The following is a 9,102-nucleotide window of genomic DNA, read 5'->3' as shown; positions in this document are numbered from 1 at the left end:
CTCAATAATCATCATAAAGCAATAAAAAACAAAACTTTAGCATCAAAACCAGTACTAAAGAGAAAAAGAAAGAGAAAAAGAAAAATTGAGTTACATGCCTCAATAAAACTGATTGAATGAGCTCTGATGCACTTCAACTATTGAGACAACAAATTTGCATCATCGATCGACATACCCCATTTACATGCAAAATATGTTTACAATTATAAATAAGAAAACTAAAGCTAATTTCAAAGCGACAACTATATTAGAGTGATTAGTTTACAGTAGGAGTTGAGCTTACCATCTTGATGCACTTTTCAAGAATTGTCCCTTTGCTGGAATGATATCCTTGTATGTATAATTTTACTTTGGCCCAGGGAGAAAGAGTCCTTGCAAAAGTATATCAAAATCCTAAATATCAAGTCATGAGGTTTGATATTGTGTTAATTCCAAAATATCCACTATATACTTGAAGACATCCATATTTATTGAAAGAAGTTTAAGGGGTTTATATAGCTCATAGAAAGCTATACCCGTTTTCTGTAGCTAAAATCGATTTCAGATATATACATAAAATAGTCAGAAATCCAGAAATATACATAAAATAGTCTGAAGATTTCTTGAATGACTAACAACTGACTACCAACTAATTAATGTCATAAAAGACTTTAAAGCAACCTGCAAGTAATTCTTCCAAATAAGGTTTAAGAGAATCCAATCAGAGTGAAATTAACATCAGCAAGGTAACCTGAAAATCAATAAAGAAGCTAAATTAATCTTGAATATATAGTAAGAGAAAGATGTTCTGAAGCTACTTTCTCGTCAAAAAAATATCTCCTAAAGCTACTTTCGGTATTTCATTTTCTCAATCACAATACCATAATCCAATTGAAAATTTTCACAAAACAGCAACCCTATTTCACAAGAAAAATAACAACCCTAATAAATAGCACCCAAGCACCCGAAAGTATAAAAGATCATATTTTGAAAAGGTTAACATATAAATTTCTAACCAAAGAAGATTCCTTAAAACGATAGAAAGAGAATTTGGATCGTTTTGAGCTGTCTCGGAGACTATTGCCGTAAAACAGAAACCTTTATCATTCAGTAGAGCTTGATGTTTTGCTATAATGCTTCCGTAACCCTTTCAGAAATAATATTTCAATATAATAAGAAGAGAGAAAATCACCCAACCTGATTTCGAATGAGAGAAGTAGCCTGCTTCTTCTGTATTATTTATGACCCTGCAAAAATAAACGACAACCACAAATCAGACGTAAAAATTCTGTAAGAAAGCATATATAGAAGAACAAAACCCTAAAAACAGGCAGCGGAAAATTAAAATGAGCTTTGGCTTTTGCCCAGGCGTTTTTATACAAGAGAAAAATTATTATTTTGCAATTAGTGTCTCATATTTACCAAAAAGAAATTGTAAAATATTTTTCCTTCTCTAATTTGAGATGAAATTTTTCCTTCTTTATTTCGACATTGTTTGCGTTCGGCTTATTTTATTTTTTCCATGAGAAATAGATTTGATATTCAAAAAAGTTTCGGTCAGGAAAATGATTAGTTATCTTTTTGTTTTTCTTAAACATGTTATTTCTGTTTAGTATTCATCCAGAGTAACAATGTCGTCCCAACATGAAAATTAAAAATAAAATAGATATTATCTCGTTTACTATCTCATCCAACCGTAATTTTAATTTTCAAGAAAAATATTTTCTCTAACAATAAATATGCCTAATCCGCCAACCTTATTCCATGACATTTATGAACTCATAGGTTCCAAAACCACAGATAGCTAAGGCACTACGGCGTGAAGCAAAGACCCATAATATTTTCCCTACTATAGACTATTCTTTTTGTACAAATGTGAGAGCTTTATAAAATTGGAGAACTCTTGGATATTGGAAGACTGAGATATATGTGTGAGATGAAAAATAAACTTTTAAAAGTAAATCAGAACATGTGCAAGATCATTCCTCAATCATATTGATAACATAAAATGATAGCACAAAATTGAACAATTTCATGGATAATTTTTTTTTTGCATCAACTATGCTAAGTAGTACATGAGTGGCGTTCTCACATCTACTGTTACTCAAGTAATTTGGAACACTAAAGAACGTACATAGTCATATTGATGCCTGTGTCGATATACATTCAACTAACCTTTTGAAGAAATATCATTCGTTTCGGAGAAAAATCCGACACAAACTTCTATCACCTTCAATTTGTAGAAAATACATAAGGTTTAACCAGCTTTGAGATTAAACAAATACCCCGACGTTGGTCAAATAATGTCTACAAATCCGGGATCATTATAGAGTGCTAATGGGTAAAAAGAAGAGAATAACACTGGTGTTATAAAGAGAACACCTTATATATATCAAATATGTTACCTAAACATGTATTCAAAATTAAAAAATCATCAACTCAATACAAAAACATGGAAGAACCCAAGTTGAACCAATACTTGAATAAAATAACACATATAAGAGAATTTCGTAATATGAAAATACCTTGAATAATCGCCATTAGAGTTTTAATAGCATGCCTTATCAAGAATTACGATAGGACGAAATCACAAAATTAGTATGTGGAATGTTCATTGGATATGTAGCAGTTCAGAGAAGTTTACAGTGGTAGTGATGGCGCTCCATCTAATTGTTGTTCGATTGATTATTTTATTTTGTGAGAAGGTTTCGGTTTTCCTTGGAGAAACCGAGAGGAAGCGTTTCATTGTATTCATCATCATTGCCAAGCGCCAACTTGAGCACTACTTATGGGATCTCAATACAACCATAGATTTATCTATTGAAACGCGAAATCTTGATACTAAATATGTAATTTAGAGTATCTATTATATAACGTGACATCCCAGTGTTATTTTATTTAAATTGTCATGTATTTTAATCGAGTTTATTTTAGCGTTAAGATGATCAACCACATCTTATACTTTATAGTGTTACCGTTTTGTAGCGGAACAAAATTAACATAGTATATTACTACTCACGAATGCCCATCAGAACCACAAAACCACTGCATCCCTCGAAGGATGTTGAGCGATTAATCACAAATGTCATGTATAAAGTTGAACAAACTTAGGTCGTCAATTAATTTATTCTCTAATGTTTTTGTTTTGCTATACTCTCTTTTGTATTGCAATTAATTTTATTTTAATACTAAAAAAATGATTCACATGATCGGTTACCAAAGATAGCAAGGGTACCATTTGATCCAATGTTCATAATTATTTTTTTTATATATGGTTTGGTATCATTTAGTAACTACCTTTATTAATCGTGTCAAAAACAACCAACTACATCTTTCACAATGCAATGTAACCCGTCATTTTTTCTTTTTTTGCTTCAGAAAATAAAAATAAAAATAAAACACCCACCACCACTAAAACCATCCGCCTCCACAATTTCTTCCACCACCACCACTGTTACCACCTCCACCACTTACCAACACCCTCCGTAGCTTTCACCACCCATTACTACTACCACCACTATTATATATTGAAGTAATTTTTACCAACGGGCAATTGGTCTAGTGGTATGATTCTCTCTTAGGGCGCGAGAGGTCCCGAGTTCAATTCTCGGATTGCCCCACAAGTGTTTGTCTTTGTACAAACCATAATTTTCTTTGTTTTAGAAGTAATTAATATTTTTTACTTTAATTTATTGATGGAAATATGTTATGATAGATTAATTAAGGAAATATTTACGATGAAATGAAAAATTAATAAATTATTTATTATGAGGAATTAATTGTAATACTTGTAATTTTTAATTTGAATAAACCATGACCATAGATTTATCTTTTCTCTAGACAAATCTTGGCCATTATTTATCATGCCTAACTTGTCCAAACCTTGTTTTGTATTCTAAACTAGAAATAACCCGTGCCGTAACGGCACGGCATGCGAAGGTACAATTTTTTATGATAATAATTTTAATAATTATCACACATCATCATAAGACTTAATTCGACTCGTAAGAACTCGTCTCTATGAAAACTTTAAACATTTTTCATCAGACTAATTTAGAAATCAAATACACTTCCAATTTTATTTTATTTTTAATTTATAGTTTTTTAAAAAATTCTAAACTAAATGATAAATTAAAAATCACGTAAATTGTCTTATTTTGGCATTAGATAAATATTTTTTTTACGATCCCCAATGATTGGAGATCTTTGATGAAACCATTATGCGGAATCCTCATCTGATGAGCAATAAACGTAATTGCATCCTATCATAAATTCTTCCTCGATCACAGAGACTATTGTCCTGTGTCGTTGCATGGTATGGACTTTCTACATTATTTTGGGTTTTCATGATGGTGGGAGGATAATCAGGGAAGTAAATATAGGAATGAAAGAATTATGAGCGAAAAAATTTGGTAAGTATTTCTATTGAAAACGGTAAGCTTTAATCCTTAATTTGGCCTGCATGTCCTAAATATTATCCCATTTATGATAGACCAATTTGTAACGTTTGCCGAGTTGAAACAGACCAAAAATTTCTTCGTAAAATTAGGGAAGTATTTCTAATCAAAAGAAGTAAATGGTGAGATTTAATCTTTATTTACCTGTGCATCCCCCAAGTATTAAATCTATTTATTATGCACGGCTGAGAGGAAATAACGTTTTATGTTCAGTCTCACACTCCCTTTGGAACATGTTCTTATTCTTATTATTCTAACAAAACAATCTTTATCAATCAGCATGAGAAAGTGTTTTCAAAAATTGTAAAATTTTTTGAAAAATGTTTTTGAAGATTCTAACAAAAGAATCTTCCATCTGTTTAAAAAAATGTAAAAGTTTCTCATTTGTCCACAACCCGCAACATGAAGATCATCCATTCTTCCTCTTTCCAGCTGCAAAGTCTCGAAATAGTCTATGAACAGATTTTTATTCCCAAAGAGATTTCTGCAACGTTTCCTTTCTAAGTATATATTTTTTGAAGTTCTTTGTTCTTTGGGTTTTACATATGGCAATTCTAATGTTATTTGCGTTTTGTAGGTTGATTAAGGTTGGCTCATTCGATTGCCATTTTTTTTTGGGGTTTTACATATTGTAACTCCCAAGGTATTGCACTCCACGTAACTTTCCTCACCTTACCCGATTGTTCCATTTATTCAATGAGTACAATGGAAATTATGCTTTGTATTTTTGAATTTTTCATGAGTAGAATAAAAATTATTCCTATTATTTAAAAAAAATGCATTATTTGTGTTTTGCGGATTGTTGAAGATTGACACTTTTTTTGTTTTCTGAAGACATGGTTGAAAGTTATTGTAAAATTTATTTATTTATTATTATATTTTTTTTTGTAATGCTGCCATTTAATGGTTGTAACGTCTAATTGAAGAGAAAGTAATTAAGAAGGCTGTAAGGGGGTTACAAACACCACAACCGCTAGATGTCTTTGGCTAAGATGAGACTGGGGTGGTCGGATCACATGTTTGTATAATGTTATCCGTCCGTCCAAGGCTCAAAAATCCATCATGTTTTGTATTATTGATAGAAAGATCTATAATATTATTATGGAATGTTTTTTTTTCCAATAGAATGAACATTGTTGAAAAATTAATAAGAAAAACTATATTGAAACAAAATTGAATTCTTTGTTTATTTTTTTCTACTCTCTAAATGATATTTTCATTTTCATTTTGTAGCTCTTCTTATGATTTTTTGTGTTTTTATTTTGTTCGAGATTGATGTTCAATGTTCTTTTCAACTAATTCTTTCTACGGTGAAAAGAAGTAGTATATTCCATGATCAACCCTAATTTCAGGTATTTTTATTTTAGTTTTGAATTACTATTGATGTAAATAAATTTGATCAACAACTTTATGGCGATCATGATCACGATCGAAATTTTAATTTTAATTTTATCTTGATCAAAATTGTAATTATAAGATTGCAATTAGAATTAATTTAGGTATTATCAACTTGGAGTTGTAATTAGGCTTTTTTGATTGTAAGAAACGGACATTGGATTTCTTTTTGATTTTTTTAATTTCATGATCGTTTTCATAATATTTATGATGATTAAATCGTAATGTAGTATTTTATTTCAGTTTTTTTAGCTTATACATACTTTAATGTTAGGATTTAACTTTTGATTGGGTAATTAGTTGTTTTTAGGTAATTACTTTGATTGTGAATATACATATTTTGGGGTAGAAAATATTCTTATAGATTTTTAACCGATAACCGGGTGGATATTATTTTATTAGAGTTTTTTTTATGCCAAAATTATATAACATTACCAAAAAAAATAAAAACGGTAGGGCCAGAATCAAGCAGAAGCGAGAATCAAGCAGAAGCGAGAAGTCAGAATCAACGTGGAGGTCCGGTGAATGAGAATGCTTTACAAAACCCTGTTATTATATAGAGAATAGGGAGGGGGTATTTGGATAAAGGGAGTGAGAAACTCGTACTCAACTCGCTGATCTAAAACTGAGTTAGATTTCAGTATCTTCTTGACCAAAATACCCTTTAAAGCCGACTGATTAGAAATTTACTCAAGCAACTTTCATACATGGAATACAGTTCCTATCTGGGGAGTGGAAGAATTAGCCATGAACCATCAACACTTCCATTTCCAAATCAATCCTAAGAAAATTAGGACAATTTTCTAATCTTTATCATCAAATGTACGTGAGTATAATAGAAACGGAGAATCTCTCATTTCCATGAACATGATTCTCTCTTGCTTTTATCTGATGTGAACTATAGATGAATAAAATCTACATGTATGATCTTGGTTCGTTTGAGCTGGAGGTAGTGAAATGAAGCATTCACGTCCACATTGGAACGTGGATACTTAGTTTCTATACTAGGGTAGAGGCGGTGAAAACCAACAATTCACTTCCATCCAAGTTACGGTGAAATACGATATATCCCTTCTACTCATGTGATGGTGAAATACGATTCATCATCCATTGTTTTGCTTTGCTTTGATTGATTACTATTACTAATTATACACTTAATCTGAATGTTTAAGTTTGTTGTATTTGCAAAGAATAAACTCGTCTTGGCCCCTGAAGCCAATTGCATTTCTAAGCTGTTTGAAATTAATATTTTCATCGTCACTAAGATGGCAGCGAAATATTCTGTTTCTCCGGCACTGAAGTGCAGTGAAATGTTGCACTTCACTATCACCCACACAATAGAGAGATTTAGTATTCACGCTCATTATTGCGAACGTGATAGTTTCATTTCTCTTCTATTGATATGAACGAACCAAGGTTTTACAAATGATTTTTTTTTGCTATAAAGGTAAATTGGAAAAACAGTGAACCATGGCTTAATCACTTGGGTAGAATATTTCGTTTCCAACAGACTCTTCTGGTATATTTAGAAAAACCTATTCACAAAATGTTTCATATGATTTTCTTACCTTCGAAAATTGTTCCAAACCTTCGTATCCTAGAATCTCTAGATAGATGATACATTAAATGAATATAAATGGATCAGTTGGGCTTTAGGTTTTATGAGTGTTCTTCACATTTAATAGGAAGAAGAAGTACAGAAAGAAGATTAGTATTCTGTTTGAAACGTGGATTTTTTGTGAGCGCTGTTTTGTCCGATTCATAGGAAAATATCGAATAGGTCAAATTAGGTGAGTCGACCACGATTTTTCCACTCCCTTGATCCAAAAACTCCTTCCCTATAAAAAAAAAGTGTTCTTTTTTTCTTCCCTTTGAAGTATGGACTCTAGAGGGATCCAGAGAGTTCTGGCGATTTATAAAACAACCCAAAATCTATCTAAGAAAACCCCACTTCAAGTGTCCCAAACAAACGGTGTTATTCGGAACAATAAAAACCTCCTAGTTTTAGAGGTAACTTGAAAGGAATCAGGGCCCCAATAAAATAAAATAGGGTCATCCAAACCTAAAATAATAACGAATATATTCTTAATAATCGGTAGCTAATTTATTATTTCTATTATCTTTTAAAAAATATTTTTTTTTCAAAAGAAAAAACAAAAAAGAAGATTCATTTTTTCATTAAATTATTATTAAGATCCTAATGTAATCGGTAGTTTCGAAAATTTTAATTACTACAGATCATTATATAATAAGCCTAATTAAATTTAATTTTTCTTCTTTCACAATCGGTAGTTTCGTCAAATTATATATCAACCGATTATGAAAGTATCCCCATGAATAAATTTTTTCTTATTAATAGATTTCGAATTTTTCTACTTTTATTATCGGTAGTTTTGACAAATTAGTTATCTTCCAATTATGAAAGTCGCCTCAAAAATATATTTTCCCCAACTTTGAAATTTTCTGATTTTTCTACTTTCATAATTGGTAGATAATTATTTATCGATTATGAAAGAAATACATTTCTCACATTTTGAATTTTTTTTCTTTTTATAATCGCTAGTTTTGACAAATTAGTTATCTGCCAATTATGAAAGTAGCCCTAGAATTCAGTTTTCCCGAACTTTGAAAGTTTCAAATTTTTCTACTTTCATAATCGGTAGTATTGCCAAATTAATTATCTACCGATTATGAATAAAATAAATTTTTCCAAACATATAAAATTTCGATTTTTTCCTTAATAATTGGTAGTTTTGACAAATTAGTTATCTACCTATTATGAAAGTCGCACCAAAATTCAATTTTGCTAAACTTTAAAATTTTAAAATTTTTATGCTTTCATAATCGGTAGTCTTGTCAATTTAGTTATTTATGAAAGTCGCCCTAGAAGTACATATACCCAAACCTCAATTCATTTTTTTACCTTAAGTTTCTAAAACTTTAATTTTTTTTTTGAAAGCAAAAATAAAATTGAAAAAATATTTTTTAAAAATTTATATAAAAAAATGAAAAAATAAATAAAGATAAAATAATTTAAAGTTTAAAGGGTAGAAACGTAAATTAAACTTGTAAGGGTAGCTTAATACTTTTACCATGTGTAGACACCCCTTATCCTTTGTCCTTAAGTGGGTATAAAAAAGTCGCCCCTAATTCTTTTTGGGCCGCCCATAAATATATCAGGAATAAAAACCCGTCGAAAATCGTCAGCACTCCAACTGATATATGCTTCCCTGTTTTATTCTAGCGCCAGGATTATGTTTATTTCGTCTCT

At 30.6% G+C, this 9,102-nt stretch overlaps 1 non-coding gene across 1 annotated transcript; it reads left to right on the top strand.

Annotated features, from left to right (window-relative positions):
• Positions 1-3,526: 3,526 nt before the first annotated feature.
• TRNAP-AGG lies at positions 3,527-3,598 on the top strand. Its single transcript has one exon. It is a non-coding gene; the product is annotated as a tRNA-Pro (tRNA).
• Positions 3,599-9,102: the final 5,504 nt, after the last annotated feature.

Source organism: Papaver somniferum, chromosome 8 (genome assembly GCF_003573695.1).
Source record: "Papaver somniferum cultivar HN1 chromosome 8, ASM357369v1, whole genome shotgun sequence".
Classification (NCBI taxonomy): Eukaryota; Viridiplantae; Streptophyta; class Magnoliopsida; order Ranunculales; family Papaveraceae; genus Papaver; species Papaver somniferum.
Note: the sequence above shows the minus strand (reverse complement) of the source record. Positions and strands in the feature narration are given on the sequence as shown.